Here is an 18,250-nt window from a genome sequence, read left to right as displayed (position 1 = left end):
TAATCATTAACATCAAACGGTTTTGTGACGATTGAGCCACTTGATTCGATGAAAGGAGTTGAATTTGTCTTTCTGCCCATAATTTCATTTAAAGTACTCCAAAGTGCTTTTTCCATCATTCTTTGTCATTGATCTTGGCTTCATATTACAGTTTCTTGTTGTTTTTGTTGAGGTTAGTCACATCATTTCTCAATTTGCAGTGAATCAGCCAGTCTGATGTGCAGCCAGACTTATAAGCCACTTCTTTTGCCCCATCTCTTTCAACCATACAGTTTTTAATTTCCTCATCAATCCATGGAGGCTTAACACTTCTAACAGTTAGTATCTTAACAGGTGCATGTTTATCAATAATTGGAAGAAGCAATGTCTGCATGTCCCTTATGAAAGACATCAGACCAACAAATATTTTTAACATCACCCACATAAGAGTCACGGCAAAATATTTTGTATGATCACTAATATACTATTTTAGGCCCAGCTGTTGGAACTTTGGCTTTCCTGGATTTAGCCACTATATTGTGATCACTGCATCCAATGGGTACGGATACAGCTTTAGAACAAAGTTCTACAGTAATAGTAAACATGTGATTGATACATGTGGATGCTCTTGTTTGTGAACGCCCTGGTAGGTTGATTAGTAACCTAAACCAGATTACAGGCACTGGTTACAGTGAAAAGCTTCCAGTTGAGTGGACAGCTTGATGAAAAACCAGTTGATATTCAGGTCCCCAAGAAAGTAGACCTCTCTGTTTACTTCACATATTGTCATGATTAACCACATTTGATATTGAATTCATCTCTGTTGACCAATCAGGGCCATTCTACTGTAATACTGTTCTTACTATTTGTTTACAGTTTCATATCCTTTATAATTTGTGTGTTGCTTGTTTCATGCATGTAGTTTGCGAGGTGCCATGATCAAGGCGGACCAGGCTACAGAACGCCCACCCTCTGCACATGAGAAGGATGCAGCTGTGCCCGCTGTCCTAAACAACCCTGAGGACGCTGCCCCACTGGCACGAGGTTAAGTCTCTGCCACACGCACCATCTCATACCCTCAACCATACTGTACATCCTTACCCACTCCACAGCTTGAACAGTTGTTTTTAGCTTCACAAATATGCACTACCTTTCAAAAGTTTGGGGTCACTTAGAAATGTCCTTGTTTTTGAAAGAAAAGCACATTTTTTGTCCATTAAAATAACATCAAATTGATCAGAGATACAGTGTAGACATTGTTAATGTTGTAAATTACTATTGTAGCTGGAAACGCCTGATTTTCTATGGGATATCTATATATTCCATAGAAAATGTCTGTTTCTCTCTCTCATATGCAAAGTTTGAGGAGGCGAGGAAGTGGGTGGAGACTGAGTTGTTGATCTCTAAGAATATGGACGTGAACCTGTTTGAGAGCACCATCCGGATTGTGGGAGACATGCTGAGCACCTACCACCTGACTGGGGATGAGATGTTCCTGGAGAAGGCTGTGAGTGACATGGGAAGGAAGGCTAGGACAGATTGTCACAGGGCTACTAGACAAGAGTAAGGTCTTTACTTCTGACTATACCTCCATCTCTTGTTTCACACTTTAATTCCCCTGTTCACTGTTTCTCATAACTGACACTATTATCAAAGCAGGAAAAATGCTCTTCTCTTCCCTTTAAGAATGATTAAGTCAGACAAGTACCTAATTCAATTAGCTAATTTACTAATGACTGTTGATGGTGATTGATACGTATTTTCTCGTCTTTTCTTCCCTTCTGCTCCTGTAGAAAGATATTGGGTTGAGGCTGATCCCTGCCTTCAAAACCCCATCCAAGATCCCCTTCTCTGATGTGAACATTGGGAATGGCACGGCCCACACACCTCGCTGGATGTCTGACAGCACCCTGGCCGAGGTCACCAGTGTCCAGCTGGAGTTCAGAGAGCTCAGGCATCTTACCCATGACCCTCAGTACCAGGTGAGGCCAGAGAGAGGTGCTCTGTGGGTCATGTTATGTTTTCTGGGTGTAGGCTACATCTGTCAACAATTCAAGTCAACTATGAAGACATATTGTGTTTTTTGACAGACAATCATCTCCATTATCTGTCAACGGATGACCCCCATTGAAAAAACAATGTTGGTTCAATCTGTAATTTCTGGACACAAAATATCAGATTGAAGTTAGAGGAGTTTAACTCATTATTGCATAGGTTTGAACTTGAGAAGAAGTTTTCCTTTGCAAAATATTTTTCTACTGTGTGCTCTAATATTAAAGTCTTTATCAACCTGCCTATGCCTCCCTGGGAGGTGGTGAATGAGGTGATGAGGCTGATAAGCTGCCAGGGAAACATGACGGCCTGGTGACAATGTTCATCAACACCAACAGCGGCTTGTTCAGCCACAAAGCAGAGTTCACCCTGGGGGCCTGGGCAGACAGCTACTACGAGTACCTGCTCAAACAGTGGATACTGAGAGGCAAGACTGAACCAGAGTTAGCACCTTTCTATTCTGTTTGCAAATTCCTGGATATCCTGGTTGGAGGATTCCAGATTTCTTGCTTATTCCCTTGATTTCTTAAACCTGGGAGTTAAAGAAATGTTGCATTCTACTGTATATTTGGTTCAATCAGATCACATGATCACATTCGCGTTGAGGAGACTTGTCTTGCAGCATTACAGATAAACTAATAGAGATGAATGGGTGTGTTATGCTCAGTCTGTTAGAGGACTACCTAGAGACAGTGGAGGGGGTAAAGAAGCACCCCCCCGAGAACCACGGGCCCCAGCAAGCTGACCTTCATAGGGGAGCTCAACGACAACCGCTTCAACACTAAAATGGTGAGTGAGAGACGATATCAGGGGTGTCAAATGCTTCAACAAAGAGTTCTTCAACAGTGGTGGGAAAAGTACCCAATTGTCGTACTTGAGTAAAAGTAAAGATACCTTAAAAAAAGTGAAAGTCTCCCAGTAAAATACCACTTGAGTAAAAGTATTTGTTTTGATATACACTTAAGTATCAAAAGTAAATCTAATAAATCATAAAGTATTTTAAAAAGTATAAATCATTAAAAATTCCTTATATTAAGCAAACCAGACGGCACCATTTAATTGTTTATATACCGATAGCCAGGGGCACACCTCAACACCATTTACAAACTAAGTGTGTTTAGTGAGTCTCCTAGATCAAAGTAATAACCAGGGATGTGCCCTTGATAAGTGTGAATTGGACCATTTTATTTTATTAGGTAAGTTGACTGAAAACACATGGTCAATTACAGCAACGACACAGGGAATAATTACAGGGAATGAATGAGCCAATTGTAAACTGGGGATGATTAGGAGACCATGATGGTATGAGGGCCAGATTGGGAATTTAGCCAGGACACTGAGGTTAACACCCCTACTCTTACAATAAGTGCCATGGGAGCTTTTGTGAACACAGAGAGTCAGGACTCCCGTTTAACATCCCACCCGAAAGTCGCCTGTAGCACTGAGATGCAGTGCCTTAAACCAATGCCCCAATCACTGCCCTGGGGTATAATTTATTTTATACCAGAGGAAAGGGTGGCCCCAACTGGCCCTCCAACACCCCTTCCAGCAGCATCTGGTCTCTCATCCAGGGACCAGCCCTACTTAGCTTCAGAAGCAAGCCAGCAGTGGGATACAGGGTGGTATGCTGCTGGTACTGGTTGTCTGTCCTCCTGATAAGCATTTGTATTCATTAAGGATCCTCATTAGCTGCTTCCAAGGCAGAAGCTACTCTTCCTGGGGGTCCAGCAACATTAAGACAATTCAATGCAACTTAAAATATTACATGACATTGCATTTCATAACACTTTTCACAAGACTGTCGATGTGTATTGTTGATTTTTAAATGGCACCCTATTGCTTAAAAGTAATGCACTATATAGACAATAGGGTGCAATTTCAGAGACCCTATGTGTGTTTGCATGTCTTTTCTCATGCAGCCTGCTGACAGACACAACTTCCTGAGACCAGAAACAGTGGAGAGTCTGTTCTACCTGTACAGATTCACTCAGGAAACTAAATACAGAGACTGGGGCTGGGACATTCTAGAGAGCTTCAACAGATACACCAGGGTGAGTCCAATGTCTTACGCCAGATAGCGCAACAGTTCTCTCTGGACCGATCTGTCTGATAACTTGCAAACTTTTATTGGATAGATCAAAAGTCATTTGGCAACAATATGCTGCATAACATTAGAAAATGTTACTAAAGTGACTTCGTCTAACAAACCCCCTGACAGTCAGAATTAATCTTAACAAAACTATAAACCTGTAGGCAATTTTTACGTTTTCTTAACTACCAAATTCTACATCAAGCTAAGGAGTTTTGTGGTTGAGGAAGCAGTATTTATTACGTATGAAATAATAGCTAGCTTGGTTGTTAGCTGAGCTAGTCTCACTGGTTGAATTAAGAAGCCAAATGAGCTAAATTATGAGAACAGTCCCATCATTTTGTGCAGGTCAACTTTATTAGCATGCTGGCTAACTAGCTACCGTAAGGGCCATTTAAACAAGCTAGCACATTTATGTCAGTAAGCTGTGCTCTGCTAAATACAACACGTTTGATCAGCTGACAGACTGGTGCATGGTTTCATTGAATCCGCCAGCTGGTTCATAGCGTGTCAATGCGAGAATGCAGTCATTTCTAAAACCCAGATCCTACTTTCATGCGGATGCAGAGGAATCTTTATTGTTAAAGATTAGCGCTACGATTTGCATGATAGATGGCTCATGGCAATGCAGTCTCGTTAGAATGACGCCATCTGTCGGAAGACAATAGGGTGAGTCTACTTGAAATTCTCAATCAACATAATCATCTGAGCTGTGATACCAATGCCGCCTTCTCAAGGGATCCTGCATGACTCACTGTGGGGTTGTTCCATGTCATTTCAGCAAGCCATGACACCCACCATTTCAGATTGTTCATCATTTATGTCGTTAAGAAAAGATAAGATTAGCATTCCTGCAACTGTATTATTTTTAAATCTAATTTGATCTCTGAGAAATTGAGCGAATTGATTGCACCCAAATTGACCATTTTAATTTATAGGATTCTTATAACATTCAATAAATAGGGTACTTAACACTCGATTTGGACCAAACTTTTTTCTAACAAGGAATTTCCCCCCAAAAATAAAAAGCCACCCCACTCCTATCCCACCCTAAAAACGAGTATACAGTATCCGTTCTCTATGTCTGACAAGTAGTATGGAGCTGTGGCTCTGAGTATTTTTCTTTCTTCATCCTATCTAATGTATTCTGTTTTTTTCCCCGTTTGTCATTAAGGTTAGATTTATATCCCATCCTACATCCTGATATTACCAAGTTCTGAATGCTGCTGTTCCTACTTAGGTGATTTTTTTAAGAACATCTCAATATTAAAGGTAATAGTTCACACAAATTACAGAAAGACAGATTGGTTTCCTTACCCTGTAAGCAGTTTATGGACAAGGTATGAGGGCAACCCATGCTTTGGTTTTGTTTATCTGGACCATGTTTCAAATGCTAACTTTTTATATCCAAATAATCTATAAGTAAGTTCATTGAGTTATACATCAATTTTTTTTTTTTACTTCGGGATGATTTGGACATGAAGCGTGAACATGCTTATATAGGTACCATTGACCTGCATGGGATTTGTGCCACAAATGCTAGAAACAGTGGACACCAAACCAACGCATGGATTGCTGTCATGCCTTATCCTTAGACTGCTTACAGGATAAACAAACCAATATGTATTTTTGTAATTTGGGTGAACTATCCATTTAAAGAAAAAATCACCTGGAACAGCATTATCTAGTGGTCTGAACCTGGTAATATCAGGAGGTAGGATGGGACATAAACTTAACAACTTAATTAATTAACAACTTAATAATTAATTTAGCTGAACAGGGTCAAAAACCATCACCAAAATCATCTGGGAATACATTACATAGGATGAAGAAACAATACTTAAAGCTGCAGCTTCATAATACTTGTCAGACAGAGAACTGATACTATATACTAGTTTTCGGGGTGTGATTGGTGTGGAGTGTGGAGGGTCCGTATGTAGCTTTTGACCATTTCTTTGGTTTCCTCCTGTCTAACTCATTTGTTAGAAAAGCTTTTCTTCAAGTGCAGCCGCAAAAACCATCAAGGGCTATGATGAAACTGGCTCTCATGAGGACCGCCACAGGAAAGAAAGAACCAGAGTTACCTCTGCTGCAGAGGATAAGTTCATTAGAGGTAACTTCACCTCAGATTGCATCCCAAATAAATGATTCACAGAGTTTAAGTAACAGACACATCTCAAAATCAACTGCTCAGAGGAGACTGTGTGAATCAGGCCTTCATGGACTAATTGCTGCAAAGAAACTAGTACTAAAGGAAACCAATAATAAGAAGAGAATTGCTTGGGCCAAGAAACATGAGCAATGGACATTAGACCAGTGAAAATCTGTCCTTTGTCTGATGAGTCCAAATTTGAGATTTTAGTTCCAACTGCCGTGTCTTTGTGAGACGCAGACCAGGTTTGGTTCCCACCATGAAGGAGCATGGAGGAGGAGATGTGATGGTGTGGGGGTGCTTTGCTGCTGACACTGTCAGTGATTTATTTAGAATTCAAGGCACACTTAACCAGCATGGCTACCACAGCATTCTGAAGTGATACGCCATCCCATCTGGTTTGCGCTTAGTTGGAATATAATAATATAATTTGTTTTTCAACAGCACACCACCAGGCTGTGTAAGGGCTATTTGACCAAGGAGGAGAGTGATGGAGTGCTGCATCAGGTGACCTGGCCTCCACAATCACCCGACCTCAACCGAATTGAGATGGTTTGGGATGAGTTGGACCACAGAGTGAAGGAAAAACAGCCGACAAGTGCTCAGTATATATTGGAACTCCTTCAAGACAGCTGGAAAAGCATTCCAGGTGATGCTGGTTGAGAGAATGCCAAGAGTGTGTAAAGCTGTCATCAAGGCAAAGGGTGGCTAGTTTTAAGAATAAAGTTTTTGGTTACTACATGATTCCATATGTGTTATTTCATAGTTTTGATGTCTTCGCTATTATTCTACAATGTAAAAAATAGTAACCTGGAGCTGCTCAGTCTGGACAGCTCCAGGTCTGAGGCCCACCCACTACCCATCTGGCAATCTCCTCCGGTCTGAGACATGAAGTGATGTCATAGAGGAGTAACTTACCACCAAGATCCTGGTTTGAACCACCTTTCTAGGGTTTAGAAGCCAAACGGCTGCCTTCTTCTCAAGGGATCCGGCTTGACTCACTGTGGTGTGCCAGTGCACAGTCAAAGACTCAATAGGCTTTCAAGTGGAGAAGTTTGGGTTTATCCTGGGATCGGGGCGATGCCATAGAGCTGGTCTCTGTTGTACTAAGGATTTGTAATTTGAGAGGATGGGTTGCTTGCTTTTCAGTTCAAAAGATACAAGATGACAGGTCTACGAAATCAACTTCAAATATACTACATGTAGGTTTATTGCAGAGGTGGGATGACTAGGAGAGAAATTAGACTAAGCCTCCCCAGGTACCTGTTTGATTATTTTCTAACACAGACAGTAATATCATCCTCTCCCTTCCCGTCCCTGACGGGCTGACAAAGAATATTAAATATGGTGGAAATACCTCAAGTTTGTCATGGTTTTGCACAGATTCTTCCTATACATTTATGTTCAAGCATGAGTCACCTTGAAGAAGTGAATACTGAATACATCGGTTGGCATGTTGAGAGCCTATAATGGTAGAGGGAACACTCCTATCTCAATGCTCTTTCACTAGTCCCTCTCCTTGATAGGCATTACTGTCACGTTCTGACCTTAGTTCCTTTGTTTTTGTCTGTGTTTTAGTATGGTCAGGGCGTGAGTTGGGGTGGGCAATCTATGTTGGTTTTTCTATGTTGGTTTTTGAGTTCGGCCTAATATGGTTCTCAATCAGAGGCAGCTGTCAATTGTTGTCCCTGATTGAGAATCATACTTCGGTAGCCTGGGTTTCACTTTTGGTTTGTGGGTGTTTGTTTTCCGTATGAGTGTTTGGTCCACACGGTACTGTTTCAGTTTTCGTTCGTTCACTTTATTGTTTTGTATTTCAGTGTTCAGTTCATTTCATTAAATATTACATCATGAACACTTACCATGCTGCGCTTTGGTCCGATCCTTCTTCCACCTCTGAATGCCGTTACAATTACCACAGAAATAGAATGAGTAGAATGGTCTCCATTCAAATCAATGATGCCGTAATGCCGTACAGTTTTTTTGTGAGCACTTATGAAAAGTCTAACTGTCCCGTATCATGGGATTGTATGAAGGGTAATTGAGAGTGTAATGTCTTCTAGGCAATGAAGTAATGGTCCGTTTGGATAATGTGATTTATCCAATGCAGACATAATTGGTGTAGCTAAATAACTCAATATTGTTATGTGATGAGAATTTAATGCAGATTTTATTTGGGCCAATATGTCTGTATCCGTCTCATCATGAGGGAGTTCAAGTTTATGCAATCGACCTGTAGGCTCGTCTCTCATGACTGAACTGTGAGATTTGGGTTCCGAGATGAATCAACATGCCACTGCCTAATTAAAGTGATATGCTGCCACACAGCATTCTCATGTTTTAGATGTTTCGCTTCTGGGTAGAATATTTTCTTGTTTGCTTTAATTAAATCTACAAACCCAGACTCCTCATCAGTCAGAAGTATTATCAGAATTGGGCTAATGAAATACCAGAATTAATATAGACTAGTCAGTCCCTATGAGAAGGGTACTTGTTTTCTTGAGGTGTGGGTGATAATGGTTCATGTTTTCCTTACAAGTTTAGGTTTTATTAGTGCCTTCAGAAAGTATTCATACCACTTGACTTATTCTACATTACAGCCTGAATTCTCACCCATCCACACACAATACCCCATAATAACAAAGTGAAAACATTTTATTGTGTTTGAAATACAGAAATATCAAATGTACATAAGTTCACACTCCTGAGTCAATACTTTTTAGAAGCTCCTTTGGCAGCGATTAGAGCTTTATATCTTTCTGGGTCAGTCTTGAAGAGCTTTCCACACCTGGATTGTGCAACATTTGCCCATTATTAAATTATGAAAATTCTTCAAGCTCTGTCAAATTGGTTGGTAATCATTGCTAGACAACAATTTTCAGTTCTTGCCATAGATGTTCAAGTAGATTTAAGTCAATACAATAACTCGGCCACTTAGGAATATTCACTGTCTTCTTGGTAAGCAACTCCAGTGCAGATTTGGCCTTGTGTTTTAGGTTATTGACCTACTGAAAGGTGAATTTATCACCCCGTGTCTGTTGGAAAGCAGACTGAACCAGGAATTTGCCTGAGCTTAGCTCCATTCTTTTTCTTTTTTTAATCCTGCAACACTCCCCAGGCCTTAACAATTACAAGCATACACATAACATGATGAAGCCACCACTGCATAAAAATATGGAGAGTGGTACTCAGTAATGTGTTGTATTGGATTTGCTGCAAACATAGCACTTTGTATTCAAGTCAAATTTTGTTTTGCAGTATTACTTTAGTGCCTTGTTGTAAACAAGATGCATGTTTTTGAATATTTAAATTTTGTACAGGCTTCCTTCTTTTCACTCTGTTAATTAGGTTAGTATTGTGGAGTGACTACAATGTTGTTGGTCCATCCTCAGTTTTTTCCTACCACAGCCATTAAACTCTGTAATTAAAGTCACCATTGGCTTCGTGGTGAAATCCTTGAGCGGTTTCCTTCCAGAGTTAGGGAGAACTGTATCTTTGTAGTGACTGGGTATAGTGATACACCATCTAAAGTGTAATTAATAACTTTACCATGCACAACGGGATATTCAATGTCTGTTGTTTGTTTTTTAGGTAGGTGCCCTTCTTTGCAAGGCATTGGACAACCTCCCTGGTCTTTATGGTTTAATCTGTGTTTGAAATGCACTGCTTGACTGAAGGACTTTACAGATAATTATATGTGTGGGATATAGAGATGACGTAGTCATTCATTTAATTTCTATATTTTTGTATATATATTTTTTTTACACTATTATTGCACACTATTATCCATGCAACTTATGTGACTTGTTAAGCACATTTTTACACCTGAGCTTATTTAGGCTTGCCATAATAAAGTGGTTGAATACTTATTGACTCTAGACATTTCAGCTTTACATGTTTTATTAATTTGTAAAAATGTCAAAAAACATAATTCCACTTTGACAATATGGGTTATTGTGTATAGGCCAGTGACAAAAAACTAAATGTAATCTATTTTAAATTCAGGCTGCAACAACAAAATGTGTAAAAGGTAAAGGGGTGTGAATACTTTCTGAAGGCGCTGTACATGGTATACACCGTTCAACAAAACACTAACTTGCAGGTTCCTTCTCGATAATAATAATGAAATAATACACAAATAAAGTTCATGGCTCAGTAGAATCGAATAAACATTTTAGCATAAGTATAATAGAGGAAGGACGGGAAAAAACAGAACTCAGTAAAAGTGTGTCTAAAAACAAACAATACCTCACAGTGATGGGGTGCAAGGATCTGAACTAAATGGTGTGGGATTATGACATGCAGGTGTGTGAACAGGTGATTAGAATTCAGGTGATTGGGCTCTGGAGAGTGAGTTGGAAAGTGGGTTGCGTTCCGGGGATCTAAGTGTTTGGGAGTGTGAGTTGGACGCAGATGTTACAAAGTGTTTTAAATTGTGAACAGTTCGTGGCTGGGGTGTGTGGGGTCCTTTGTGATGCTGCCAGACTTCCTCAGCCACCTTTTCATGTAGATGTCCTGGATGGGTGGGAACATAGTTAGTTAGGCATACAATACGCCCAATCATGAAATGGTTGTTTCCCCCAATTGTATGCTGTGCCTGCTGAAGCGATGTTAAGTCATTAGTTATTTATGTAGAGCACTTTGGCCAGGGAGATGTCTCCTTAGAGCTCCCTATTTTGGGGATTCAAGTAAAATATTGAGTGGTATTATGTGTAAATATTTTGTGGGCATTGTTTTTACTGAATGTTGTGATTATGCTCCCCTACTGATGTGTTAAGCAACGGTATCACGTCTGCTTCTTTGTGCTTCTCCCAGTATGCAATATGTAAACCGTGAGGTGGAGCGATGGTGTGTGTCCCAAATGGCACCCTATTATCCTATATGGTGCACTACATTACCAGAGCCCTGGTCAAAAGTAGTGCACTATATAGGAAATAGGTTTCCATTTCAGATGCACCCAGAGTTTGCCCTGAAGTCACACTAGTTGTCTGACATTAATTGCTCAATTTAATTGGCCTAAGACATGGCTCATATTGTGCTTCTGTTTGTGTTTAACTATAATTATTCTAGTTGATCAACTGCTGAATATTTCAAAATACATAATTTAGCCAAGCACAACCTAAGATAACTAGCTACAGAAGGCTATATTGCATCGGCTTCTGTTTCATACTCCAGGCAGACATTGTCATTAAAGGGACACTTCAGGATTTTAAGGATTTGATAAAGGATAAAGGCCCTTTATCTACTTTCCCAAAGTCAGATGAACTCGTGGATACCATTTTTATGTCTCTGTGCCCAGTAAGAAGGAAGTTTGAGGTAGTTTCGTGAGCCAAAGCTAACTAGCGTTACCATACACCTCCAGTTACTGTGCTATCTCACTGTGCTAACGCTAGTTAGCAATTATGCTAGTGCTAGTTAGCAACTTCCTTCAAACTGCACGCCGAGATATGATCTGAGTGATGAAGTACATAAAGGGCCTCATTGCCAAAGTCCTGAAGTATCCCTTTAAACTGCACTAGGATCAGATTTTTCTGTGCCCCAATCCTGACCTCAACCATCAGGACTTGAACAGGCAGACCTGGCCCTGCACCAGTGCTTGGCAGCAGCATCCTCCATCATCCACTGCACAGCTTACTTTTCCTACCACCTTTGTGGTGTGTTGGGAGTTTTTCTAGTGTCTCTCTAATGTTGTGCCTTCCAAGCCATAGTGACTAGCGAGTGGCAGCTTCCTCAGATAAGCACTCAGTGTGCTGTTCCTATAATTGCTTCCCTCAGCTTTGGCCCCAGCCGGGCTCTAAACTCAAATATTCATGATCGCCATGTGTGCTTAGTTGGTGTGAGGTTTAAAGATTGGAGGGGATTAAAGTGATAGAGTTGGAAAAAGGAACAGAGTCATTTGTCACCACGGCAAATACTTCATTACGATATTCAGAAAGTTTCAGAAAGGTCCTTTTATATTTAACACATAATAATTTTTCCTTTTGATTCTGCTACATGACCATTATGAAAAGTGTCCAAAGATTGAATTAAGATCCGCTAATAGTACTTTTATTGGAATGGAAATTAAATATAAACATTTTAAGAAATTATTCACAATTAGGTAATAGCCCTCTCACTGAAGTGATGTGTGTTTTAAAAGTAATCCATTCAATACTGATTCATAGATTGATAACATGCTCTTTGTTTGTGGAGTTTGCAAATGTGACCGTTGCATCCAAGAACAATTGATTGAGCTGTTTAAGGAATAGCGTCATTAGAGAAGGGTCCATTTTCCCCAAAGACCATTAAGCCCAGTACTTTCTCCATGAAGATAGCAGTTGTATGCCAACAGAAATATGGGGATAAGTATGTGTCCAAAAAACAAAAATATATCCTGAGCTTTCTTATATCTCCTAGATATAGGACAGACACGTCAAAACATTATTCCTTATGATTTAATGTTTGACTGTATTTTTTGCCATTTATGAATGTGTTATTTAATGTGTTTCTATGGGCTATAGTATACTAAACAAAAATATAAACGCAACATGCAACAATTTCAAAGATTTTACTCTGTTACATTTCATATAAGGAAGTCAGTCAATTGTAATAAATTAATTATGTCACTCGAGGTCGCCAGGCTGCTCATCCCTGCACAAACTGTAATTTTTAAATCAGATATTTGGAACAACACAAATAAATAATCATAACATTTAAAACTATAAATATTAAAAATACACTGCTCAAAAAAATAAAGGAAACACTTAAACAACACAATGTAACTCCAAGTCAATCACACTTCTGTGAAATGAACCTGTCCACTTAGGAAGCAACACTGATTGACAATAAAATTTCACATGCTGTTGTGCAAATGGAATAGACAACAGGTGGAAATTATAGGCAATTAGCAAGACACCCCCAATAAAGGAGTGGTTCTGCAGGTGGTGACCACAGACCACTTCTCAGTTCCTATGCTTCCTGGCTGATGTTTTGGTCACTTTTTAATGCTGGCGGTGCTTTCACTCTAGTGGTAGCATGAGACGGAGTCTACAACCCACACAAGTGGCTCAGGTAGTGCAGCTCATCCAGGATGGCACATCAATGCGAGCTGTGGCAAGAAGGTTTGCTGTGTCTTTCAGCGTAGTGTCCAGAGCATGGAGGCGCTACCAGGAAACAGGCCAGTACATCAGGAGACGTGGAGGATACCGTAGGAGGGCAACAACCCAGCAGCAGGACCGCTACCTCCGCCTTTGTGCAAGGAGGAGCAGGAGGAGCACTGCCAGAGCCCTGCAAAATGACCTCCAGCTGGCTACAAATGTGCATGTGTCTGCTCAAACGTCAGAAACAGACTCCATGAGGGTGGTATGAGGGCCCGACATCCACAGGTGTGGGTTGTGCTTACAGCCTTACACAGTGCAGGACGTTTGGCATTTGCAAGAGAACACCAAGATTGGCAAATTCACCACTGGCGCCCTGTGCTCTTCACAGATGAAAGCAGGTTCACACTGAGCACATGTGACAGATGTGACAGAGTCTGGAGACGCCGTGGAGAACATTCTGCTGCCTGCAACATCCTCCAGCAAGACCGGTTTGGCGGTGAGTCAGTCATGGTGTGGGGTGGCATTTCTTTGGGGGGCCGCACAGCCCTCCATGTGCTCGCCAGAAGTAGCCTGACTGCCATTAGGTACCGAGATGAGATCCTCAGACCCCTTGTGAGACCATATGCTGGTGCGGTTGGCATTCCTCACCCTGTACTTGCTTCCCGTCTCCCAGCGTCTGGTTACGGAACCGTTACAGAATGCAGACACCACAATTGGAAGCATCAATGAGTTTTTTTTGTTGGTGATGTTGGGTCCGGGTGCCGCTGCCGAAGCAACCGGGCATGCCTCAGCCGGTTCGTCGGGCTCCCGCGCCTTGGCCGGCTCGTCTGGCTCCCGCACCTCGGCCGGCTCGTCGGGCTCCGGTGCCTCGGCCGGCCCATCATGCTCGCCCAGGTAGGACGCCATGTGGCGCCACTAGAGGGGGGTACTGTCACGTCTGCTCCCACTTCCCCTCTAGCGCTTGAGGTCGCCAGGCTGCTCATCTTTGCGCACACCTGTCACCATCGTTACGCGCGCTTCATTGGACTCACCTGGACTCCATCATGCCATTGATTGTCTCCCCTATATCTGTCACCTGCTCCTGCTTCATGTCTACAAACGTGAGTGCCACGGGGCGGTAATCATTTAGGCAGGTTACTTTCGCTTCCTTGGGCACAGGGACTATGGTGGTCTGCTTGAAACATGTAGGTATTACAGACTTGGTCAGGGAGAGGTTGAAAATGTCAGTGAAGACACTTGCCAGTTGGTCCGCGCATGCTTTCAGTACACATCCTGGTAATCCATCTGGCCCAGCGGCTTTGTGAATGTTGACCTGTTTAAAGGTTTTGTTCACATTGGCTAACGAGAGCGTTATCACACAGTCATCCAGAACAGCTGGTGCTCTCATGCATGCTTCAGTGTTACTTGCCTCGAAGCGAGCATAAAAGATATTTGGCTCATCTGGTAGGCTCGTGTCACTGGGCAGCTCGCGTCTGGGTTTCCCTTTGTAGTCCTTAATAGTTTTCAAGCCCTGCCACATCTGACGAGCGTCAGAGCCGGTGTAGTAGGATTCAATCTTAATCCTGTTTTGACGCTTTGCTTGTTTGATGGTTTGTCTAAGGGCATTGCAGGATTTCTTATAATCGTCCGGATTAGTCTCCCACTCCTTGAAAGCGGCAACTCTAGCCTTTAGCTCGATGCGGATGTTGCCTGTAATCCATGGCTTCTGGTTGGGATATGTACGTGCAGTTACTGTGGGGACGACGTCATCGATGCACTTATTGATGAAGCCGATGACGGAGGTGGTGTATTCCTCAATGCCACTGGATGAATCCCGGAACATATTCCAGTCTGTGCTAGAAAAACAGTCCTGGAGCTTAGCTACATCTGACCACTTCCATTTTGAGTGGGTCACTGGTACTTCTTGCTTTAGTTTTTGCTTGTAAGCAGGAATCAGGAGGATAGAATTATGGTCAGATTTACCAAATGAAGGGCGGGGGACAGCTTTGTATGCATCTCTCTGTGTGGAATAAAGGTGGTCTAGGATTTTTTTCCCCTTGGTTGCACATGTGACATGCTGGTAAAAATTTAATTTAAGTTTAAGTTAAGATTTAAGTTTGCCTGCATTAAAGTCCATGGCCACTAGGAGCGCCACTCCTGGGTGAGCATTTTCTTCTTCGCTTATGGCATTATAGAGTTGTTTGAGAGCGGCCTTAGTGCCAGCTTTGGTTTGTGTTGGTAAATAGACGGTTACGAATAATACAGATGAGAACTCTCTTGGTAGATAATGTGGTCTGCAGCTTAACAAAAGGTATTCTACCTCAGGTGAGCAACACCTCAATACTTCTTTAATATTAGACATTGCGCACCAGTTGTTACTGATAAAAAGACACACACCCCCACCCCTCGTCTTACCTGAGGTTGCGTCTCTGTTCTGCCGGTGCATGGAAAATCCCGCTAGGTGAAACATAAGATGTTGTAGTTTTTAATGTCCTGTTGGTACGATAACTTAACTTCATCAATTTTTCAATGATTGCATGTTAGCAAGAAGAATGGAAGGCATTGGGAGTTTACTTGCTCGCCTACGGATTCTCAGAAGGATCCCCGATCTGCGTCCCCTTTTCCAGCATCTTTTCTTCACGCAAAAGGCGCGGATCTGTTCCAGTGAAAGCAGAATATCCTTCTCGTCGGACTTGTTAAAGGAAAAGGTTTCTTCCAGTCTGCGTTGAGTAATCACTTTTCTGATGTCCAGAAGTTATTTTCAGTCATAAGAGATGGTAGCAACGACATTATGTACACAATATGTAAAAAAATAAGTTACACAAAACACAATTAAAAAAAAGGTAGATAGCACAATTGTTTGGGAGAATGTAAAACGTCAGCCATGTTCTTCGGCACCATCTTTTCTTTTCACAAGGTGTACCTGTGTAATGATCACGCTGTTTAATCAGCTTCTTGATATGTCACACTTGTCAAGTGGCTGGATTATATTGGCTAGTGTGTAATGCTCACTAACAGGGATGTAAACACATTTGTGCACAAAATTTGAGATAAGCTTTAAGTGCATATGGAACTTTTCTGGGGATCTTTTATTTCAGCTCACAAAACATGGGGCCAACATTTAACCTCTTGAAACTCTAGGGGCGCTATATCATTTTTGGATAAAAAGACGTGCCCGTTTTAAGCGCAATATTTTGTCACAAAAAGATACTCGACTATGCATTATGCTTTGGAAAGAAAACACTCTGACGTTTCCAGAACTGCATCGATATTTTCTGTGCGTGCCCTAGAACATGAGCTACAGGCAAAACCAAGATGAAACGGCATCCAGGAAATGAGCAGGATTTTTGAGGCTCCGTTTTCCATTGTCTCTTATATGGCTGTGAATGCGAGAGGAATGAGTCTGCCCTTTCTGTCGTTTCCCCACGGTGTCTGCAGCATTGTGACGTATTTGTAGGCATATCATTGGAAGATTGACCATAAGAGACCACATTTACCAGGTGTCCGCCCGGTGTCCTGCGCCGAAATTGGTGCGCAAACCTCAGCTGCAAGTATTTTTCCATGGAATTCAGAGAAGAAAGCAGGCTTCCACGAACGATATATCAATGAAGAGATATGTGAAAAAACACCTTGAGGATTGATTCCAAACAACGTTTGCCATGTTTCGGTCGATATTATGGAGTTAATTCGGAAAACGTTTGACGTTGTTGGTGACTGAATTTTCGGTTCGTTTCGGTAGCCAAATGTGATTTCTCCTACACAAAGATGCTTTCAGGAAAAACTGAACATTTGCTATGTAACTGAGAGTCTCCTCATTGAAAACATCCGAAGCTCTTCAAAGGTAAATGATTTTATTTATTTGGTTATCTGGTTTTTGTGAAAATGTTGCGTGCTAAATGCTACTCAAAATGCTAAGCTAGCTTAGCATACTCTTACACAAATTAGTGAATAGCGATGGTTCAAAAGCATATTTTGAAAATCTGAGATGACAGTGTTGTTAAGAAAAGGCTAAGCTTTAGAGCAGGCGCATTATTTTCATTTTATTTGCGATTTTCAGAAATCGTTAACGTTACATTATGCTAATGAGCTTGAGGCTATAACTGTATACAGGTTTTTTTCATAGCCAAACGTGAACAAAACGGAGCGATTTGTCCTACACAAATAATATTTTTTTGAAAAACTGAACATTTGCTATCTAACGGAGAGTCTCCTCATTGAAAACATCTGAAGTTCTTCAAAGGTAAATTATTTTATTTTAATTATTTTCTTGTTTTTGTGAAAATGTTGCTGGCTGAATTCTAGGCTTATAGCTATGTTAGCAATCAATACTCTTACACAAATGCTTGTTTAGCTATGGTTGAAAAGCATATTTTGAAAATCTGAGATGACAGTGTTGTTAACAAAAGTCTAAGCTTGAGAGCAAATATATTTATTTCATTTCATTTGCGATTTTCATGAATAGTTAACGTTGCGTTATGCTAATGAGCTTGAGGCTATAAATAGAATCCCGGATCCGGGATTGCGCGACGCAACAGGTTAACATGTTGTGTTTATATATTTGTTCAGTTTAGTAAAGGCTGAAGTGATCCTAAAATTGTTTTCGAGGTTAATCTTTGGGCTAGGTGTCCCGCTAGTGGGATAATTCCGACAACATCCGGTGAAATTGGAGAGCGCCAAATTCAAATGACAAAATAGTAATATTAAACATTCATGAACATACAAGTGTCTTACATCATTTAGAAGCTTATCTTCTTGTTAATCCAACTGCATTGTCAGATTTCAAAAAGGCTTCACGGCGAAAGCATACCATGAGATTATCTGAGGACAGTGCCCCACATAAAAATACCTTTTGAACCAGCACCGGCTTCACAAAAATCACAAATAGCAATGAAATAAATCACTTACATTTGAAGATCTTCC

General features: G+C 41.2%; 1 pseudogene; it reads left to right on the top strand.

Moving 5' to 3' along the window:
- Positions 1-914: 914 nt before the first annotated feature.
- LOC135517033 (endoplasmic reticulum mannosyl-oligosaccharide 1,2-alpha-mannosidase-like) lies at positions 915-7,157 on the top strand (annotated as a pseudogene).
- The last annotated feature ends 11,093 nt before the right edge of the window (positions 7,158-18,250 follow it).

Source organism: Oncorhynchus masou, chromosome 28 (genome assembly GCF_036934945.1).
Source record: "Oncorhynchus masou masou isolate Uvic2021 chromosome 28, UVic_Omas_1.1, whole genome shotgun sequence".
NCBI classification, from domain to species: Eukaryota; Metazoa; Chordata; class Actinopteri; order Salmoniformes; family Salmonidae; genus Oncorhynchus; species Oncorhynchus masou.
Note: the sequence above shows the minus strand (reverse complement) of the source record. Positions and strands in the feature narration are given on the sequence as shown.